Source organism: Pipistrellus hanaki (genome assembly GCF_964339955.1).
Source record: "Pipistrellus hanaki genome assembly, chromosome: 3".
NCBI lineage: Eukaryota > Metazoa > Chordata > Mammalia > Chiroptera > Vespertilionidae > Pipistrellus > Pipistrellus hanaki.
In genome coordinates, this window is record NC_140505.1 from 23,844,814 (window position 1) to 23,865,557 (window position 20,744).

General features: G+C 45.6%; 1 protein-coding gene across 4 annotated transcripts in view; it reads left to right on the top strand.

Moving 5' to 3' along the window:
• Positions 1-12,263: 12,263 nt before the first annotated feature.
• The window catches only part of CSGALNACT1 (chondroitin sulfate N-acetylgalactosaminyltransferase 1), a 300,150-nt gene continuing 291,669 nt past the window's right edge, over positions 12,264-20,744 (top strand). For 3 of the 4 annotated variants that reach the window (XM_084879844.1, XM_084879842.1, XM_084879845.1), the window contains exon 1: positions 12,827-12,942. The gene's annotated coding sequence lies outside the window, so the exon portion shown is untranslated. Of the gene's footprint in view, positions 12,420-12,826; positions 12,943-20,744 lie in introns of those variants that run through there. The other variant, XM_084879843.1, reaches the window with a different exon arrangement.

The following is a 20,744-nucleotide window of genomic DNA, read 5'->3' on the forward strand; positions in this document are numbered from 1 at the left end:
ATACAAGAGGGACCTAAAATTCCTAAACTGAAAATTTTCAGTAGCCTTATTAATATTATAATTTTTTAATAATTAGAATGAATCAAAAATTACTAAATCCACAATGTAAAAGTTCTAAATGTTGCTTAGTACTATTTAGCTCAAATGGCTGCATGGATTTTGGACCCTGGTGGCTCAGCCATTCATTTGTTCTGTGACTTCCAAGCAGATTTAGATTCCTAAGCATTAAATCCCGAAGAGGTGCTAATTTCTGATCCCAACCCCTGTCACATTAAACAATTTAGAAACCCAAGGGTGATGTGAAACATTACAATTTTTTTTTTGCTGTCTTAGTTTAATACCAGATCAACAAATGCAATTTTCATACATTTACTATCATAGTTATGAATTTTTATTTTTTTATTTTATTTTTATTTATTTATTTTTTAAAATATATATTTTATTGATTTTTGTACAGAGAGGAAGGGAGAGAGATAGAGAGTTAGAAACATCAATGAAAGAGAGTCATTGATCAGTTGCCTCTTGCACACCCCCTACTGGGATATGCCCGCAACCAAGGTACATGCCCTTGCCCGGAATCGAACCCAGGGCCCTTCAGTCCCCAAGCCGACTCTCTATCCATTGAGCCAAACCGGTCCCGGCTAGTTATGAATTTTTAAATCTTTCTACAACCTTCAAATATTGGGCTTTTGCAATTTGGATACTCTAGAAAACAAAATAGAAAGTTAACAAAAATGTCTCAATATCCCCAATCTGCATACATATTATTTAATTGATATGAAACATATTTTTAAAGATAGGAGATTATTAGTGACTTTCAGATACATTTTTATTATAAAAAATTTCAAACATACTCAAGAGTAGAGAGAATAGTGTAAGAAATCCTCATGTTCTCATCACAAAGACAGTTTGCCAAGCTTATTTTATCTACCTCTTAGCCCAACAGTTTTTTTCTTTCTCTGTTTCTTGAAGCATTTTAAAGCAAATCATAGATAGCAGATCATTAAACTCATAAATACTTCAGTATGTAAGTAAATCTTTTTAAAATTACATCTATTAATCCTTTCTTAGTCCCATTCCTTTCTTATTAGATTAGGAAACTAAGAGGGTTAGTGATATGCCCAAGGCCATATAATTAATGGCATAACTAGAGTGAGAACCCTAGTGCTCTAATGCCTAACCCTGCACTCTATCCCTGGAACATGTTGCCTCTGAAGATTACCTACTTATTAGCTAAAGAGAAAAAAAAAAGTAATTAGATTTTCTGCTGGCATCTTACATCAGACCATCTTGGGAGATATTAAATATGCGAAATTCCTGGGTCTCTGTCTCAGAGGACCTTATTTCTTAGGGCTGAGGTGGCGCCAGCGGTTTGCTGGAGCTAACTTACACTGTCTCTTGAGAGCCAACTATTAAATTTTAAGAAATTTTATGAACCAATTACTAAAAGTCATTAAAAATTAAACTATAGCCAAAACCGGTTTGGCTCAGTGGATAGAGTGTCCGCCTGCGGACCGAAAGGTCCCGGGTTTGATTCTGGTCAAGGTCATGTACCTTGGTTGCGAGCACATCCCCAGTAGGGGGTGTGCAAGAGGCAGCTGATCGGTGATTCTCTCTCATTGATGTTTCTCTCTATCCCTCTCTCTTCCTCTCTGTAGAAAAATCAATAAAATATATATTTAAAAAAATTGAATTATAAAGCTTACCATTAAATAAATTATATTAAAAACAAAGGTAAAAATATTCCAAACTCATCATTTCTTTGTACTTCACTACACTTTATTATTATCTATGTTCTTGAGGTCATGCTCATTGTATTTGTGTGGTAGAAATCCCACATAATGGTGTGCTACTGTGTATCTTATCCCAGCTTAAAATTGGCTATGTGGGCCGAAACTGGTTTGGCTCAGTGGTAGAGCGTTGGTTTGCAGACTGAAGGTCCCAGGTTCGATTCTGGACAAGGGCATTTACATTGGTTGGGGGCACATCCCCGGTAGGGGGTGTGCAAGAGGCAGCTGGTCGATGTTTCTCTCTCATCGACGAGATAATCTATTTTATTGAGAGGGATAATCTATTTTATTGAGAGGGATAGCTCTCTATCCCTCTCAATAAAATAGATTAAAAAAAAAATTGGCTATGTGGGCCAAAACCAGTTTGGCTCAGTGGATAGAGCGTTGGTCTACGGACTGAAAGGTCCCAGGTTCAATTCCAGTCAAGGGCATGTACGTTGGTTTCAGGCACATCCCTGGTGGGGGCTGTGCAGGAGGCAGCTGGTCGATGTTTCTAGCTCTCTATGCTTCTCCCTTTCTCTCTGTAAAAAAATATTTTAAAAAATTGGCTATGTGGTATAAAAAGCATTTACACCATGGAAATTGGCAAATACAAGCCAGACTTGATATATTTTTTAAATTTATTGTCCACACTTAAGAAAGTGATAGAGAAAATGTTAATAATGCAGATTAGACTGTACAATGTCTCATCTTCATACATTGTGAGTAGTACAAAATGAGGAAAGATTCTTCCAATATTCAAAAGCTATTCCACAATGTAGCAAAGAAATCTCTCATATCATTAATAAGTGATGGTTCACTTTGGTTTTACTCATTAATGTCAATGAAAAAATCATCCATCTGTCATGTTGAAACTATACTTAATCAACTGCAACCATAGGTTAGCTATAGACAGAGTCTGGCAGAAAACCAAAGCATTCTCTAAGAGTGAATTAACTTTATGAAATTTATAAAAGCAAATAAAAAACACATGTTGTAAATTTCTCAGCAAAAAATATATTATAGTTATGTACATATGGAATACCGGCATTTTTCTGGTCTTTTTTTTCACCCCTAGGTGAAACACAGGAATCTAGATTCAAATGAGCCACTCAAGTATTCTGTGCCCAATAAATTTGGAGAACCACTATTTTAGCCATTGAACAAAAAGATCAGGAATATTTAGTTAGTCTCCGAAGGTTCTTTCTGATTCTTACTAAAAGCAAGAAACAGAATGTGTTTTCAAATGCAGAGGCCTATTTTTAAAATTTTAAAGTTAATTTAAAAATAGTTTTAGAAAGATATAATTAATATACAATAAATAGCACATATTTGGAATGTATAATTGGCTAAGTTTTGACAAGCTCATCTTGACAACCAAGAATATGAACATATATCCATCACCCTAAAAAGTTTTCTCATGCCCTTTAAAAAAAAATCTCTATATATAAAAGCATAAGCAACTGAACCACTGAACAATTGGTTGACCAGTTGCTATGATGCGCATTGTTCACCAGGGGGCAGATGCTCAACGCAGGAACTGTACTCTGGTGATCAGTGTGCTCCCACAGCCAATCTCCCATGGCCAGCCAACCTCCTGCTGCCTCTCCCCCTGGCCAACCTTCCCCAGCCCTGACCCACCTCAATCACCAGCCAGACCGAGGGACCCCACTGGGTATGAATTTGCACACCAGGCCTCTAGTGTGTGTGTGTGTGTGTGTGTGTGTGTGTGTGTGTGTGGTGTATATATTTCAGAGAGGAAGGGTGAAGGATAGAGAGATAGAAACATCAATGATGAGAAAGAATCATTGATTGGCTGCCTCCTGCATATCCCACACTGGGTATCCAGCCCGAAATCTGGGCATGTGCTAACCAGAAATTGAAACTTGACCTCCTGGTTCATAGGTCAACACTCAATCACTGAGCCATGCCAGCTGGGCTTTTATGTCCTTTTGTAATTCTTCCCTTCTACCCGTTCCTGTCCATCCCATAACCAAGCGATCACTGATCTTCTTTCTGTCCTATGGATTAGTTTGCATTTTTCTAGAATTTTATGTAAACGAAAGCATACAATATGTAGTGCTTTTGGTTTGGCTTCTTTCATTCAGCATGATTGCTTTGCAACTCATCCATGTTGTTGAGTGTAAATCGTTCAATCCTTCTCATTCTGAGTAGTATTTCAATGTATGGATAGACCACAAGTTCTTTATTCATTAAACTGTTGATGGATATATGGATTGTTTCCATTTTTTTTCTATTACAGACAACACTGCTGTGAACATTTGTGTATAGCTCTTTGCTTGGCATATATTTCTTTCTCCTTGGAGTATGCATCTGGGAGTGAAATGGCTGGATCACATAGTTGATATGAGTGTAACTTTAAAAAAAAACTGCCAAACTGTCTTCCAAAGTGGCAGAGATCATTTTCTTTCTTTCTTCCTTTTTTTGGTAGTGAAAAAGTATGAGTGGTTCTGACATTGGCTTTAGATTTTCATACGTGCAGTCCAACCAAGCTAGTAATGCAACATCTCTCAAATTACATTCTTTAAATAATCACGTAGCCTTTATGTAGTGGAAGTGGGAAGAAGCTAATTTATAGTAATGAACATGGGATGGAGTTAGAACCACTTATTTAACTTCATTTGCTGATGATAAATTTGTTTAAATTTATTTTCCATTTTTCTGCAATTCTTTTTTGCATTTCCATTTCCTCTTCTAATTTTCTGAAACAGACAACATTTTAGGTTTAAAATGTCATTCACGTCAGTAAACATTATGCCACACATTATTTCAGAATTTCTGCTAACAGCATCTAATTACTATTTGGCACTTACACACTAACAAAATACTCAATATAAATAGAAGTGTGTGTGTGTGTGTGTGTGTGTGTGTGTGTGTGTGTGTGTATGTGTGTGGTGTTGGTTTTCCCATTCCAGAATGTCATCTATTTCAAGAGTAGTGAGGCCAGTTACATTTTTCTCAGGCTAACTGGGGCTATAACTCTGATTTATTCTAGTGAAATGTTAGTCTCTTCTTATAGACTGTTACTCTAAGTAGCTGCCCCGTTGGCCTTTCAATTTCCCTGGCTCTGAGTGGTCCCTCTGAAGTATCTATTCTGTGTGAAGAAAAAGAAACAAAAAAAGCTTCTCTATTTGGTTAGGTAAACCACAGTATGAGTCTAATTGTTGGCTTAATAAATGGAGAATGCATAATGATGTTGATTATCACCTCAATTAGAGTTCAAAACACAATGTCATGTGACTAAAGAAAAAAGCAGATAATGATGCAGATGCATGAATATCTAGTTTAATGTTCCACTGTAGTACTTCGCTGCACTTCCTGAAAACAATTACAGTTGGAAGGTTAGAAGGACATGTGGCACAGGAGAGGAGCACTGGTTTGCGAGTCAGGTGAGCTAGAGCTGAATTTGGGATTTTTATTATTTTTGCCCTGTAGACACCATTTTTTGAAAGATTTCATTAGTAACCTGAACTCCTTTGTCTCAGGCAAAGACATGGGAATCCTAGGGGGTGTCCAAAGGGAAAGAAAGCTGGTCTGGGTATGAATCCTGGCCCCATGGCCTACTAGCTATAAGACCTTGGGGAAGTTCTATAACTAACCTCTCTAAGCCCCGTTTAGCAGTGCCTGGAACGTAGCAAAAGCCAATATCTTAGTAATAGTAGTAGCAGTAATAATAATAATAATAATAATAATAATAATAATAGCATTATCATTATTTGAACTAACCAGATGGAAGAGTTGGCTCTTCTGAGACCGGACTGGTCGCCCCTCCCCCCACACTTCCGAAGGGAGACCACACACGTTGGCCTGAGATGTTGCCGTACCTGTGAGGGAGTGTGGAAGCGGGCAACAGGAATTCGGGTGCAAAGACAGGTATTTTTCAGGTACAGAGATCTAAGCTAACTTTGCTTGTGTTGTCAAGGGCCATGCAGGCTTCAGTTAGAGAACAGTATGGCAGGTGGAGGGAGGAACTGCAACCGGGAGAAAAAACAAGAAGAGATCAGGCTCAGGTCAGAAACACAGGCTGCAAAGCAGAGGATGCTCATTCTCAGAGGACAGCTCGTGCCTCCAGAAAACCAAGTCTCATCCTTAAATCTGCCTGGAAAAGCAGATGCCCGGGGAGAGGGTGTAGCTGCGGGCAGGCAGATGCTCTTCCGTGGATACAGATTGAGGGCAGCAGGACCACGGCACCCTGCACTGTGGATCCTCACCGTGACCATGTTTGTAGGACACACTCAGGGCTTGAACACAGCTGGGTCTGTAGTTTAAAGGTCTTGAGGTCTTATATCAAAAATGACTGTTTCTGGGGAGTGGGATGGTGTGAGTGAAGAGAAAGGGGAGTGTTTCTGGGGGGGAAAAAGTGAACATCTGTGCCGAAACCGGTTTGGCTCAGTGGATATTTTTTATTTTGGGGACTCCCCACTCTCTCTATATCTCTGGCTCTGACCTACTTAGATCTCTATTTCTAATTGATACCAGACCTCTCCTCTAAAGAATCCCATAGATATGCCGAAACTGGTTTGGCTCAGTGGATAGAGCATCGACCTGCAGACTGAAAGGTCCTAGGTTCGATTCCAGTCAAGGGCATGTATCTTGGTTGCAGGCACATCCCCAGTAGGGGTGTGCAGGAGGCAGCTGATCAATGATTCTCTCTCATCGATGTTTCTATAATAACTCTCTATCCCTCTCTCTTCCTCTCTGTAGAAAATCAATAAAATATATTGAAAAAAAAAAAAAAGAATCCCATAGATATGATAGCTCAGCCATTTTTCACATTGATTTTCATGTGAAAGGTTGGGAACCTTTTTTCTGTCAAGGACCATTTGATTATTTATAACATCACTAGAGGCCTGGTGCGTGAATTCATGCACGGGTGGGGTCCCTTGGCCTGGCCAGCAATCTCGGGGCCGATAGGGGCTGGCTGGGGGGCGGGATCACAAGAGGTTGGCTGTGGAAGCGTACTGACCACCAGGGGGCAGCTCCTGCATTGAACGTTTGCCCCCTGGTGGTCAGTGCAGTCATAGCTACCATCTGGTCATCCGGTCGTCAGGTTGTAGCATTTGCTTAAGCTTTTATATATATAGATTCTCAGGCCATACAAAGTTATCAACTTTAAAAATCAGCCTGCTATATTTGGTCAAACATTAATTAACACACCCCTAATACCTTGGCAGGGCCAGACCAAATGATTTTGCGGGCCTTATATTGCCCTGGGGCTGGACATTTTCCACCCCTGGCTTAAATCAACCATGATTCATCCCCATATCCCACTCAGAGCCGGGGGCTAGTTTACTGCCCTTTCAGGGCCTTATGGAGGGCCTCTCAGAGACAGGTTCTTCAGCAAGCAAGATAAGCTGTTGATTGGACAGCTCACATACACACATTCCCACCTGCTGAAATTCATAGAACCAGTTCCTTATCTGGCATTCAAAGTCCCCCCTAATCTGGGCTCAGGCCACTTCTTAGCTGCTTACTTTGCTCCCTCAACATCCCCTATGTTTTGGCCACTGTGGGTCGCCATTTTCAGGACATGCTCAGCAGTTACCCTTCTCAGTTTCTCTGGTCAGGCCTTAGGTCTTAGATACCACCCTCCTGTTTTCTCTTCCCATCAAAATCCCACTCATTTTTCAAGATCTCTCTGAAAAGCCACTTCTAACATGAAGCCATTCATGCACACCCAGGGATCTCTCTTTTTATTTTTCCCTTTGAATTTGCATAATATTGTGTTTGGCTTTTTTTCCTACTAGATTTTTAGGTTCCTTGAAGTTAAAGACTGTGCAGTTATTTTTATAGTGCCTGGCACACACTTACTGCCTACCTTACTGATGTTGGGCTAATAATAACTTGACTGAAACATCTCCTGGTTATTTACAAAAAGCCACATCTGTCTCAGCAAGGGAAGCAATACTGGCACCATCTGCCTGGGAGACAAAGTCCCCCTCAGATGCACATGTGTGTGGTTATACACAACGACCCCCTTGCCCGCACAGGCTTTAGGTACTTAGGAAAGAAGGAAAGGAAATACCCTTCCTAGAAATTGGTAAGGTTTGTTTTCCTTATCAGCGTCATCTTTGTCTTTCTATGTCTATTTTGTTTTTGTTTTTTTTAGTGGGTATCTCACTTGTTGCATCTCCTTTAGGCATTTCTTACGTTTGGATCTATTGATTTTTTAAACTCTACTTTCCCTTCCTGTCCCCAGGCCATTTTTTCCTGTTCAATGTTAATATTTTATACAGTAGCACTCCTGTTTTAACACCCTTGAGTACACCTTCAACTATCCCATTTCTACTATTGGCAATGAAGATTCTTACAATAATGTGTATCGTTGAAACGTATTCTCTTATTAATGGAGATCTTATCATAGTGTATATTTATAGCAGGGAAAGGACACTGAGTGGGGCCTGAATGTGGAGAGGACTTGCAGATATTGTCTTAAATGATAAATGAAGTTGTCTTTTCTTTTAAAAGATGCTAGGAATGCTTGGAAAGAAACAATGACAATCATTTAAAATAGTCTATCAGAGTTAAAAATAATTAAAGCTGAAGTGAAAGTTAGAGGACCTCTTCTCTGTAAACCAAAGAGACCCGAGTATCCAAGGGACAGGTTTGGGAACCAGTATTCCTGGTTTGCAGAATGAAAGGCCTGCATGAGCTAGGGTGCACACGGGCGAGTGAGTGCAACTGCTATCGAAGTAAAAGACAGCGTTTTGAGCTGGTCTGTATGGAGCTATCTGGAATTTATCTCGGGCAGACCCAGGCCAGATGTGGATTCGTCTCTTGTGCTTCCCGGCACTTATTTTTTCTGTAGTTCCCGCTGAAACCCTTTAGTTTTCTTCTTTAAACAAGGGGGTCCGAAGCTCAGTGCACGAGAGTAGAATGGAAAGTCTCGCTGTGAAGCACCTGGTGTAGGTGGCTTTGACGTGAAAGCTCAGTTTCACTGGTGACGGCGTGGAGCTGCTCCAGGCTCCTGGCACGCCCTCCTCCCGGACTGACTTGGAGAGGAGCAGCACGCAGAGTGCAGAGCGCAGGATCGAAAACATGAGGAACCAGCTCACCGATTCAATGTGCACACTTAGAGATGTCCATGTACAACATTCAGGTTAAAAGCATCCCTTATTCCGACAACAACTATTAATTAAGCCTGACTGTGTTTGAGTTACAGTGCTCACGGAATGAGGTCTTCAACCCGTGTGATTTTTTTTTCCCTCTCCCCCTAGAAAAACAAAGTCTGCCTCTTGGGGTCTAACGTTATTTATTTTACTCATTTTAAACGAAAACCTATTTGGGACTGTATTGCATATTTTCAAGATTTCTGAAGTAGATTATGTGGAACATAATTTGATCCTATCTCCATGACTCACCACTCATCACTCACAGTAGCGCCGCCTGGCAAGTCTCGCTCTTCCATCTAATGCGCTACCTCTGTCTACACAGCACATTGGCTGTGATCTAAAAACCAGATAACACCGATTATCAAAGCTATTGAAAGAGTCAACACAACCTGAGTGACCGCCTGAGTGCCTCTCTCAGGAAGCAGAGTGGTTGTGTTTTAATGACGAGCTTCACAGCTGCTCTTTCAGCTCCTGGGTCTCTGGTTCTCCAGGATCCTGGCGAGAAGCCCGACGTGGAACTGTGTGAAATATTCCTGTACTTAAAGTTTAACACCTCTGCAGTTTAATTTAAAACAAGTTATTAAACAAATTACATGCTATAATGTACATATTTTGCATTTTGTGAGTGTGAAAGTTTGATACCGTGTGTACTGTTTTACAATGTGTTTTTATATGGGCTAGCTTTCCTGCCCCAAGGGGATTAAATCACTGGCATCAGTTCTATTTCCAGAACTTTCTATTTCTTCTTCTTCTTCTTCTTCTTTTTTTCAATCTTCACTCAATATTTTTTCCATTAATTTTTAGAGAGTGGGAGGAGGAGAGTCAGAAAGCAACATCGATGTGAGAGAGACACATTGATTGGTTGCCCCCTGCAGGTGCCCAACACGTGCCCTTGACCAGAATCGAACCCGGGACCCTTCAGTCTGCAGGCTGATGCTCTATCTGCTGAGCCAAATGGTCTAGGGTTCTATTTATTCTTTACTGTTACTACATTACCAGCCCATATAATCTGCTTAAAAATTCAAATAACATATTCTGATAACTAAATCATGATGGTTATGAAAAATGTATAACTACATAATGGCATCTAAAAACTAAAGTAGGATTTTTTTTTTTTGTAGTAAGCCTTGAAAATTGTTTTTTTAACGTCTGGATTTGGTGTTCAACCCAGTTTTTCTTGTCCTTTGGTCTTTGAAGTGTAAAGGAACCCTAGCTTTTACAGGTTTCGCTGTCTCTTTTCTGGTAGGCATTGCTTTGGAAGGGGAGCTGCAGAGTTAAGCTGGCTGGTCTTGTCCCCTCAGACATTGCTGTTTCTGTTCATGACGGAGCCTGAGATTGGCTGGCACTGCTTCAGAATTAGGGCCCCAAAGATAATCCAAATAATATCTACTGTGCTCATAATTTTACCACCTTTTCAACTGCCTTATTTTTTCATGTGCTAATTATTGTCAAGATGTACCTAGAGGCACCAAACCCTTTAGCTAGCACTGGCTTTAGGACTCGATATATATTGATGTGTACTGATATGCCACATATTGATATTGCTATGCTGATAGTACTAGTATCCTAACTGAAAGCTTTGTTACAAGACTAATTAAAGGAAATGTTAATTAATCCTGAGATGATCTCCCTTTTTCCTCCAGATGACAGCAATAGAGATGCTGCAACCTCCTTCACCTTCCCACATGAAGCCGGAATCTGAGTCTACCTACTGGCGAGTCCCTGGCCTGCCTTTCAAACCAGATTCCCCGCTTAAACCCTATTATGTAGACATTATGGCGATGTCACTGCACAGCAGAGGAAAGAAAACCAGTGCTTTAGCAATCCACCCATCCATACAGGGAGGCGTGGGAATGTTTTGGTGACAGGTGGAAATATTTGAAGGGGTTACTTGTTTACTCAGAGAGTACCGTATTTTCCTGCGTATAAGACGACCCCCTAATTTTATAGTTAAAACATAGGTTTAGGCCTATATTCGCTGTATAAGACTACCCCCCACTTCCAAGGCAACACCAGTTCTTTTTTTAATAGACCGCCTCTCTGACTCTGGCCAATCTGAGCAGGCTTTTTACTAGAACACAGTGTAGCTTCGGGTACAGAACATGTAGAACACAGTGTAGCTTTGGGTACAGAACATGTAGAACACAGTGTAGCTTCGGGTACAGAACATGTAGAACACAGTGTAGCTTCGGGTACAGAACATGTAGAACACAGTGTAGCTTCGGGTACAGAACATGTAGAACACAGTGTAGCTTCGGGTACAGAACATGTACACTGTGTTCTAGTAAAAAGCCTGCTCAGATTGGCCGGAGTCAGAGAGGCGGTCTATTAAAAAAAGAACTGGTGTTGCCTCGGAAGTAGGGGGTAGTCTTATACAGCGAATATAAGCCTAAACCTATGTTTTAACTGTAAAATTAGGGGGTCGTCTTATACGACGGAAAATACGGTACTCGATTGTGTAGGCTTGAACCTTTACACAGCTCATCGCTAACCCCAACCTCCATGTGGCTCTTCCATCTGCACAATAGGGATTGCCACATGATTCGCCCCACCAGGCTGCTGTGAGATGATGTGTAGAGGAAGCTTGGCCAATGTCTTGTTCCTACCTATAAGTGGATGCCGGATTGATTATTTATTTATGATTCCCATTACCATGAACCATTGTGGGGGTGGTAACAGAACAGATGTATTTTTCATTCACTTGGTAAACACCAGCTTCTTCCCTCTTTCCCCAGATGCCAACTGAGTTGCTGTGAAGATCTCATGCCCCAAGACTGATTCACTCACTCAGCCAGATGTGTGGGGGTGGGGACAGGGCCACCCCAGGTGCCAGGCAGCCTGGTTTGGACGGTGGGTGAGCTCAGGTGGGCTGGGGAGTTGGTAGGAAGCAAGGATTTTCCCTCCCGCGGGTAAGGAATTGCTTACCGGCTGCTTATTGCCTATTGCCTCCGGACTCCTACCGCGTGCCCGCCTGAAGTCTGGTGCCAGACGGGGACTGGGAGCATTTCGGTGGCCCGGCAGTAGAAGGAGCTCTGCACCAGGTATCTCAGGGCTGGTTTCTCCCTGTGGTTCTGCTGTGGCTCAGCCGAGGAGCCTCTGCCGGTGGCTTCTGCAGAGGCGGAGAGCTGGCGTCTTCTATGGAACCCTGATTCCTCTCCAGCCCCCTTCCTGATGCCGAGAACTGGGGATCAGGACACTTCCAAACCCCCGCTCCCGCAGAGAGGTGCTGGAGCAGTGACAACTGCAGGCACCTGAGGCCCCCGGGTCTGTGCCTGTGCCTGCGCCTGTGTTTGTGCCTGTGGGTGGCTTTCAGTACTCCACACTCCATTGCTTGTTTTCCATGCTTCCCCCGCTTCCTCTCCGGGCCTCCCAGCGGCGTCCAGGATCCCTGCAGACATCCCTTCCCCCCGGGACAGGGTCTTCGGGTTAACGGGGCTCTCACCTTCGCGGGGAAATAAAAGCTCTGTTATAACCGATTACAGAATCCGCTCTCCCAGGCACCATTCACAAAGTTTCCGTGAGTAAGCCGGTCCCTGCAGGGGAGGGCAGCCCGGCGAGGGTTAAGGAACCCGGCCGGCGCGGGAAGGGAGGGAGCCCGGGGCGCTCGGTGCTGAAAGAGGACGGACCATCTCCTGGTGGAGCAGATCCCCGGCCACCCCGTCCTGGGGTGTCTGAGCCGCTCCCCTAACTTCGCTGGATCTCGGGGACCCGTCACGTGCAAAAAGCCGCCCACCTGCAGGGGGACCCGGTCCCCGCGCCCCGGTCCGAGGGCGCCCCGCTGCGGCGGGGCAGAGGCGCGCGATGCGGAGGGGGCACTGGGGGCGCCGGGGGCGCCGGGGGGCGGTGGGCGCAGCCCCGCGGCCTCCGCCGCCGCCGCTCCGCCCGCCGCCGCCGCTCCCCGCCCCCCGGGCCCCGGAGGCTCCGCGGCCGCCGGAGCGGGAGGTGGAGCCGAGCCCGCAGCGGCGGCGGCCGTGCAGGAGGGAAAGTTCGAGCGGCGCGGGAGCCGCAGGAGCCGGCGGGGCAGCCCGGGGAGCCTCGGGGTGAGTGGGGTCCCCTCCCCTGACCTTCCCGGCCGGCCGGGTGTGGCCCGCGTGGGGGCGGCGGCGGGGCGGCTTCCCGGCTCTGCAGCCCGCGACCTCGGGGAGGCTGTGCAGCCCGGAGTGGGGTGCGGCGCCGGCCTCCCGCCTCCTGCCCGCGGGGCTCCGGGCTGCGGGCTGCAGGCTCCGGGCTGCGGGCTGCGGGCTCCGGGCTCCGGGCTGCAGGCTCCGGGCTCCGGGCTGCGGGCTCCGGCCAGCGGAGGGGACTCTGCGCCCGGGAGGGCGCTACGCCTTCGGGGGGACGGGCGGGCGGGGATACGCGAGGGGGAGGCTCCCGGGAGGGTCCGGGAATGGCTGGGACCCTCTGACTGTCCCTTGGCTTCGCCCACCTTTCTGGTGGCCTGTAGCTGCTGAATGACTTCCTCCTGCGCCCCCTAAAAAAGTGGCCGTGGCCCGTGCCCGCGGGGCTGCTCGGCGGGGCTGGGGTGCGGGTTCTGCAGCGATGGAGAGGGTGGCGGGGGCGTGCGCGGGCGGCGGGCGGGCAGCGAGCTCTCTCTCCCGCCGGGGACCGGACCCGGGCTCCTGACCCTGACCCGGGATGCCCTGAGGAAGTGTTTTTGCGAGGTCAGCAGCTGCTAGGAGCTATTTCAGGGCGGGGTTTGGGGGTGCCGGGGTGCGCAGGGCGGGAAGGAGGAGGAGGAAAGCTGTGCCAAGAGGAGGCAAAGTTGTTGTTTCCGCCACGCTTCCTGCACCTGCACCGCGGGCCGTGATGGCGAAGTTATCTTTTCATCGTGAGCAAAGACAGAGTGACGGCAGAGGAGGTTTGAACAGCACGGTGCATGCTGAAACTGTAAACACTAATAAGTCGTAGAATGGTTACTTAGCATACTCCACTTTTATTCCGATTTCAAAGCCTCAGGATTTTTATGTAAATGTCATTAGATGGGTCTGTTCCTTCACACTTTTTTTTTTTTTTTAACTAGACATTTAAATGTAATTCTACCAGATTTCTTGGATTTTGCTAACAGTGTTCATACAAGAGAGTCATAATTATCAATCCTGTTACTTGTAACAAGGAACATTAGTAAGTCCCTCGCAGTGTTGTCATGTTGCTAATTGGAAGGAGAAAAGTCTCTCAATTGGAATTAGAGGCATAAAGCAAAAAACGAAAGCCTTAGTCACAGCAAGGGACCTGACAGTGTGTGAGTGTGGAATAGGAAATGGGATTGTGGGTTGTGTACCTACAGACCGGCAGCTCCTGGGAAGCCAGGGAAGGGCCCTCCGTACCCAGTGTAGGAACCCAGGATCTGTTTCATACTTTCTCTGCATTGAACTGCCATGCGACATGTGCTCTAAATGACACGGTGTTGTTCAGCGTTGTGTTCCAAATCGCATATGTCTGCTTGCAAACGGTACTGCTGGGGCTCAAAGCAAAGCGTCAATCATTTGGATGCACTGAAGCGAGCGTTTGCTCTGCCATCCCAGGTACCTGGGTTGCAAGTGGCCTCTGCCATTTAGTAACTGTATGGCCCAGGCTGAGTCACTGTCCTTCCCCAGCCTTGGCTTCCCATGTGGTAAAATGCCAGCACCGTCCCTCCCCGAATGGAGGTGCCGTGCCCCATGAAGTAACATTTAGGAACTTAGTCAATGGCTGGAGCACAGTAAGAGCTTCCTTTGTCAATGCTGCATTTTGTCTTTTTTTACTTTTAGAAATCCCCGATTCCGACCTATTTCAACATTTTTTTTTAAAATTTAAAATTCCTTTCTCTTTGCAATCTTACTTTTCATTCATCCATTCTGTTTCCATTTGTTGAACAACCTCAGAGGCTGCCCTCTGTCGGTGTTTGAAAGTGAGGAGCTGACATGCTGAGGCTGGTGTGGGGGATCCTTCAGGTTGTACCTGTTGGTGAGAATCCGTCCTAGGATCCTAGGATGCTGAATCGTACTTCCCCGTCTTCCTGTTGTCCTCGCTCTGTCCTCAGTGTGATGTGATTACACGGGGAGAGAAGGCCCGGGACGCCCTGTGAGGGTGCTCCTCTCTCCTGTCTACCCCCTCTCCTTGCCCAGCTCCGGGCCCGCAGGGCGGCAGGGCTCAATAAACATTTGTTGATTTGAAATATAGAACATAATGGAGTTAGTTATTCTGCAGGCCACAGCTTTTTATTTATTTATTTTTATTTTCATTTTTTTATTCCGGATGAAAGGGCCTTGGGATTCTCAATGAGAGCCATGCTATATGTTAGGGCTAATGGAGGTTATTAGAGAAGCAGAGCTCAGGTGGCCTTCATTACCTATTGATTTTGCCGGTGATGAAGCAGTCTTAGGAAACGGCAGAGGCCAGGCTGGAGCGCTGGCTTCACCACTAGGGGCCTCCTCTGCCTCGTGTATCACCCCGGCTGGCCGTTAGGCTGTTATTCCGTCCTGGAAGGCGGCAGAGGACTTCACCTTCCTGGCTTCCCGACACGGAATACTTCATTAGGAAAGAGCAACCTTGTGTGAAAAGCATTACCAAAGGCCTAACACTAAATGAAAGCCGTCTGAAATGACAGATTCGGTACCCTTTGGAATAACTTCAGATGCAAAGGCTTACAGGAGATTGGAGAATTGGGCTTTTTACTTTGCACACCCTTATATTCAAATATATGATTTTAAAAAACTTCCTAAAAACCAAATATAGGGTTTTGATCTAGAATTTTCAAGGTGTGTGTGTGTGTGTGTGTGTGTGTGTGTGTGTGTTTTGGGAGTGTCTTTGGTGGAGCTTATTTTTATCTTTTAAAATGGCTTTATTTCCTAGCAACAGCAACAATAGAGCTTCGTTGTAGGTAAAAAAAGGAATCTTCTCCGGTCAGTGAAGTTCCTGGACCATTTTTTTTTTTTTTATGAGGGGACCACATTCAACTCTACCTTTAAAAAATATGGTTTATTATATTCCAAGATGCATCATTGAGAAGCATGCTGCTTCTGTGAGTTTTTGAAAAAAAAACCAAACCCTCTTATTTCTAAAGTCCGCGTTGAATGAAGTTAGGCTTGAGACCATGGAACAACTTTAAGGTGTGTTGGTGCTTTTATTTATCAGCTACAACTGGCTATTTGGTAGGAAAAGTGCTAACAATGTAGGCAAACACACATTTCTACTGGAAATACCGCCATATCATTTGCAAATGAGTAAGGGAATACTCTATTTTCAGTGAAATTTAATTACTGAACGCCATTCATCTCTAAAGTAAAACGAGCAGTTAGTCTTTTGTGCTTCAGGCCCATACTCTTTTTTTTAAAAATAAATATATTTTATTGATTTTTTTACAGAGAGGAAGGGAAGAGAGAGAGTTAGAAACATCAATGAGAGAGAAACATCAATCAGCTGGCTCCTGCACACCTCCCACTGGGGATGTGCCCGCAACCAATGTACATGCCCTTGGCCGGAATCGAACCTGGGACCCTTCAGGCCACAGGCCGACACTCTATCCACTGAGCCATACCGGTTTAGGTAGGCCCATACTCTTATCAAGGGGGTTTCTTCTCTTAGCAGAACGCCCCTGAGTTCAGAGCGCTATCAGGCCTCCAATTCTGATTTTTCACCTGATAGGGTCTTGTAAAACAAGGCGATCTGATTTTTGCCGATTTTCTATCCCGGTCTAGATCAGTACACTTTAGGGGCACCGGGTGAGAGAAATAACTTGTGTGTGAAGGCCGCAGATCATTTTTATGATCCCTTCCCTGTGATGAAGCTAACGTTTTTTGGATAATTTTCAGGATTCTGAGCATAGTAAATATGACACAGATCCCGTTTGCACAAAGTAATGCTTCTGTAGCCCGGGAAGAATATTGCTTTTGCCCTCAAACCTCTGGCTAGGGAAGGCTGTGGCACCTCCCGGCTTCTCCCTTCTTCCCAGAATGACGCTGAGTCGAAGCCAAAATGTATAAAGCTGTATGCAGAACAAGGCGTTTCAGTTTGGACAAGAGCCCTGGAGCTGACCAAGATTATGGATGTGCGAGGTGGTTGGAAATGAACGAGTCTTTATACGCGGAGTCGTTTTTAGGAACCTGCGCTTGGGAGGTGCCTCCTGGGTGGACTGTTCACTAGAATTTTGCCATGAAACGTGGAACCTCTCACGTAGTGAACTATGAATTTTTGTTGTTGTTTTTAGACAATGCGGAACATATCTGGTTCTCACGGGGTCCTGGCTGGTACTTTGTTTCATTTTCGCACACAGGGACATTTGAGGTGATGGAGGAAGAGGGAAGCAGGAAGCAGAGTAGACGGGAATTGTTTGTTTATACTGAACACTGGGTTCCCTGCCTATTTTGGGGGTCCCAAGGCACTTAGGTGGTGATTTTGGGGGTATACTCATCCACTCTGTTAATGAAATGACAGTCATGTGACACACAACAATGTTTTGGTCAACAACAGACCAACTATATGACGGTGGTCTCGTAAGATTATAACGGAGCTCACCTCGTGCTATCTACCCTGTTTCCCCGAAAATAATATAAGTGTCTTATATTAATTTTTGCTCCCAAAGACGCCCTAGGTCTTATTTTCAAGGGATGTCTTATTTTTCCATGAAGAAGAATACGGTACACATTTATTGTTAAATGAAAATAAAGGAAATTTATTACCTATATACGGTACAGTAGTACTGTAGTTGTCAACACAAACCAGACAAACTGTGAATCCTACAGTATCAAGAATTTACTCATTTATTCAGTGACAATCATGTCATCATCTTCTGGAACATCATCATAACAATCCAATTCCTGAATTTCCTGGTGAATTTCTTGTGACTTCATTTCTTTCAGAATCAGTGGACCAAATCTCTCATGTTTAGCCTAGGGGAGGGGCCTTATTTTTGGGGGGATGCCTTATATTTCACTCCGAAGGAAACCTGTAAGTAGGTCTTATTTTTAGAGGATGTCTTATTTTCGGGGAAACACGTAGTAACGTCCCAGCTATCACGTGTTTGTGTTGATGCTCGTGTAAACGGAACTACTGGCCGGCCAGTCGTGTGGAAGTATAGCACATACAGTGACAGGAGTGGGCTCTCCATCTAGGTTTGTGTGACGTTTGCAGGACAGAAATCTCCTAATGAAAACTTCTCAGACCGTCTCCCTGTGGTTAAGGGGCGCATGACTGTACGAAAACGGTGTTCTCCCACCGAGGCCCTGGGTTCTCTCGAAAGGGACTTTCTCCTTCCGTCTCCCATTCGTTAGAAACTTGCTAATGTTCATGCAGCCGATGACATAAGTAGACAGGGCTGCTGCCAGCCCACACCGTGCCCCTGGCGGTGGGCTGCCCTGGCTCAGGGCACATGGTGTGGTGAGCAGAGAGTGGCCTGGGCTTCAGCCCCGCTCCCCTCCCGCTGGGCACTCCTCTGTGACACCTCACATCTGCACAACTTGCCTGTGAAAGGGGTTAGGAAAGTGCTTGGCACATAGTAAAGGAGAACTATGCTACGGCTGGTTATTGTCATTGCTATTGGTGGCATTGCTCTCAGGGTAGGTCTTTCCAGTAACCACAGTAATCTGGAGCAGAGGATTGAGGTGTAGTTGGTGCTCATCATAGCGTTTGCAAAAGCAAGCGGTTCATTTCGGGTTCCTCCTTGCACTTGCATTCCAGTTCTCCTCTTCACGTGAATACAAATGGCCAAAACCTACGGAGCACTCACCACCTGGCAGCGGCTCTGCGGAGTGTGGGCCGTGAGCCATTCGTTTAACCCGCAGTCAGTTTAAGAAGCGGCGCCGCTATTATCTGCAGGTGACGGATGAGGAAAACAAGGCTTAGCGAGGCGGGTTACCTGCCCAAGGTCAGCTCCTACGCGGTGGGCCTGGGCTTTGAGTCCCTGTCTGCCGGGCTCCAGGACCCGAGCTCAGAACCTCTGTGCTGTTTGTCGGCATAAATACTCATTGAATTGGCAGCCTCGAGTCTGTTGTAGAGGTGAGGGTTAACAAAAACTGTGAAAACATCGATTTTCCCTAGAATATTATGTTTGTATCCATTTCTGGACACGATAATGCAAGATGACAAATGAATTTTTATCAGTGGGTCTGCTTCAGCACTTTTTATTTATAGATTTTTAGATGTAGCTTTTCCTAGTAGCTCAAAATACAATACAACGCAGTACAACTTATTTCCGTACAACGTTTAACTTCTTATCAAGGCACGTGGCGGTCATGTGATAAGCAGAATATATGAATAAAATCAGGTATGTGGGTTTCAGAATATTAAGGTACGAAGGCTGGAATCCACCATTCATGCATTCATTAACAAATACAGAATGGGGCAAAAGTAGGTTTACAGTTGTTTTTATGGAAAATAATCCTGTATAATGAAAGCATAGTATGCAAATTGTCTCCTGGACAAGGAGTTCTTCCGGGAGTTCGACCAGGGGGCAGGGCCAGCAGGGGAAGGGAGGGAGGCCCTGGTCAGCAGCCAACAGCCGCTAGGGACCTACCAGTGCCCGAATTTCGTGCACTGGGCCTCTAGTACAATAAAAATAATATAAGAACATACTCTTGTATTTGGGGTATACACAACAGGAAACCTATTTTTGCCCCACTCTGAATTTATTTTTCACTCCGTATTTTAAGGCATTCTGCTAGACTCCCCAGAGATTGCAGACATGGGTAAGACTGCAGTAGACGGGACAGCATTTGAGCCTTTGGAGCTGGGCAATCCTGGGGTTGAATCCCAACTCTACCACTTACTGACTGGGAGCCCTGGCCCCGTCATTGAACATCCAGAGGCTTCGTGTCCTTGTGCACACAGTGGGGACAGTAATACCTGAAGGCTGCGGTAAGAACAGAGTGAGGTGTACAGGGAACTCAGCTTAATCCCTACCCACCCATTTCTCTGAGGTCCCCTCCTCCTCCAGGAAGCATGCTCGTGGAAGAGGGGTGGGGGAACCAGGAAAAGGAGAGTACTCCCCACCTGAAACTTTTCCCTGGCTCCGGTTCACCCCATGCTCTTTGGAGGGCCTCTCGCTGCACTTCACCGAGGATCTGCCACTTGGCCGAAACCGGTTTGGCTCAGTGGCTAGAGCGTCGGCCTGCGGACTGAAAGGTCCCAGGTTCGATTCCGGTCAAGGGCATGCACATTGGTTGCGGGCACATCCCCAGTAGGGGGTGTGCAGGAGGCAGCTGGTCGATGTTTCTCTCTTATCGATATTTCTAGCTCTCTATCCCTCTCCCTTCCTCTCTGTAAAAAATCAATAAAATATATTTAAAAAAAAAAGAATCTGCCACCTGTCCCCATTCATGGGGATTCATACACATGACTGTCCTAGTCTGAGCAGCCCCAGGTACAAAGGCATGAACGACAAGACCGTTCCTAGTGGCCACAATGGAGGAAAGTGACTTTGTTTCCTTTTCAGGTATGCATAGAAGGAGTTCTTGGCTGGCGGGGAGAGAAGGAGTGCAGAGGTGGGGCGAAGGTGGAGGTGGGGGGATCTGTGGAGGGGACTGAGCCCTGAGGGAGATGGTGAGGGGGGCAGCGGATGCAAGGCCGGCAGCTGGATTGGAGAGGCAGGTTCTTCCACACTTGCAGCCAGGGCCTCTGCCCCTCCCCCTCCACGTCTGTCTGTGGACATAAAATATCAGCGATGTAAATAAAGCAACTTCCCAGGAGCCCACAGCCCAGAAAACCAGGTCTTCCCCCGCCTCCCGGGATCTGCTTCAGGGAGAGGCTTTTTGTCCAAAGGCGAAGCTACTTGCTGATGACACAGGCTGGCCGGCGGCTCAAACCCCCTGCCCTCCAGCTGGCAGCAGCTGGACCCTGAGTGTCCGGTAAAGACTGTGTGGGCAGAGAA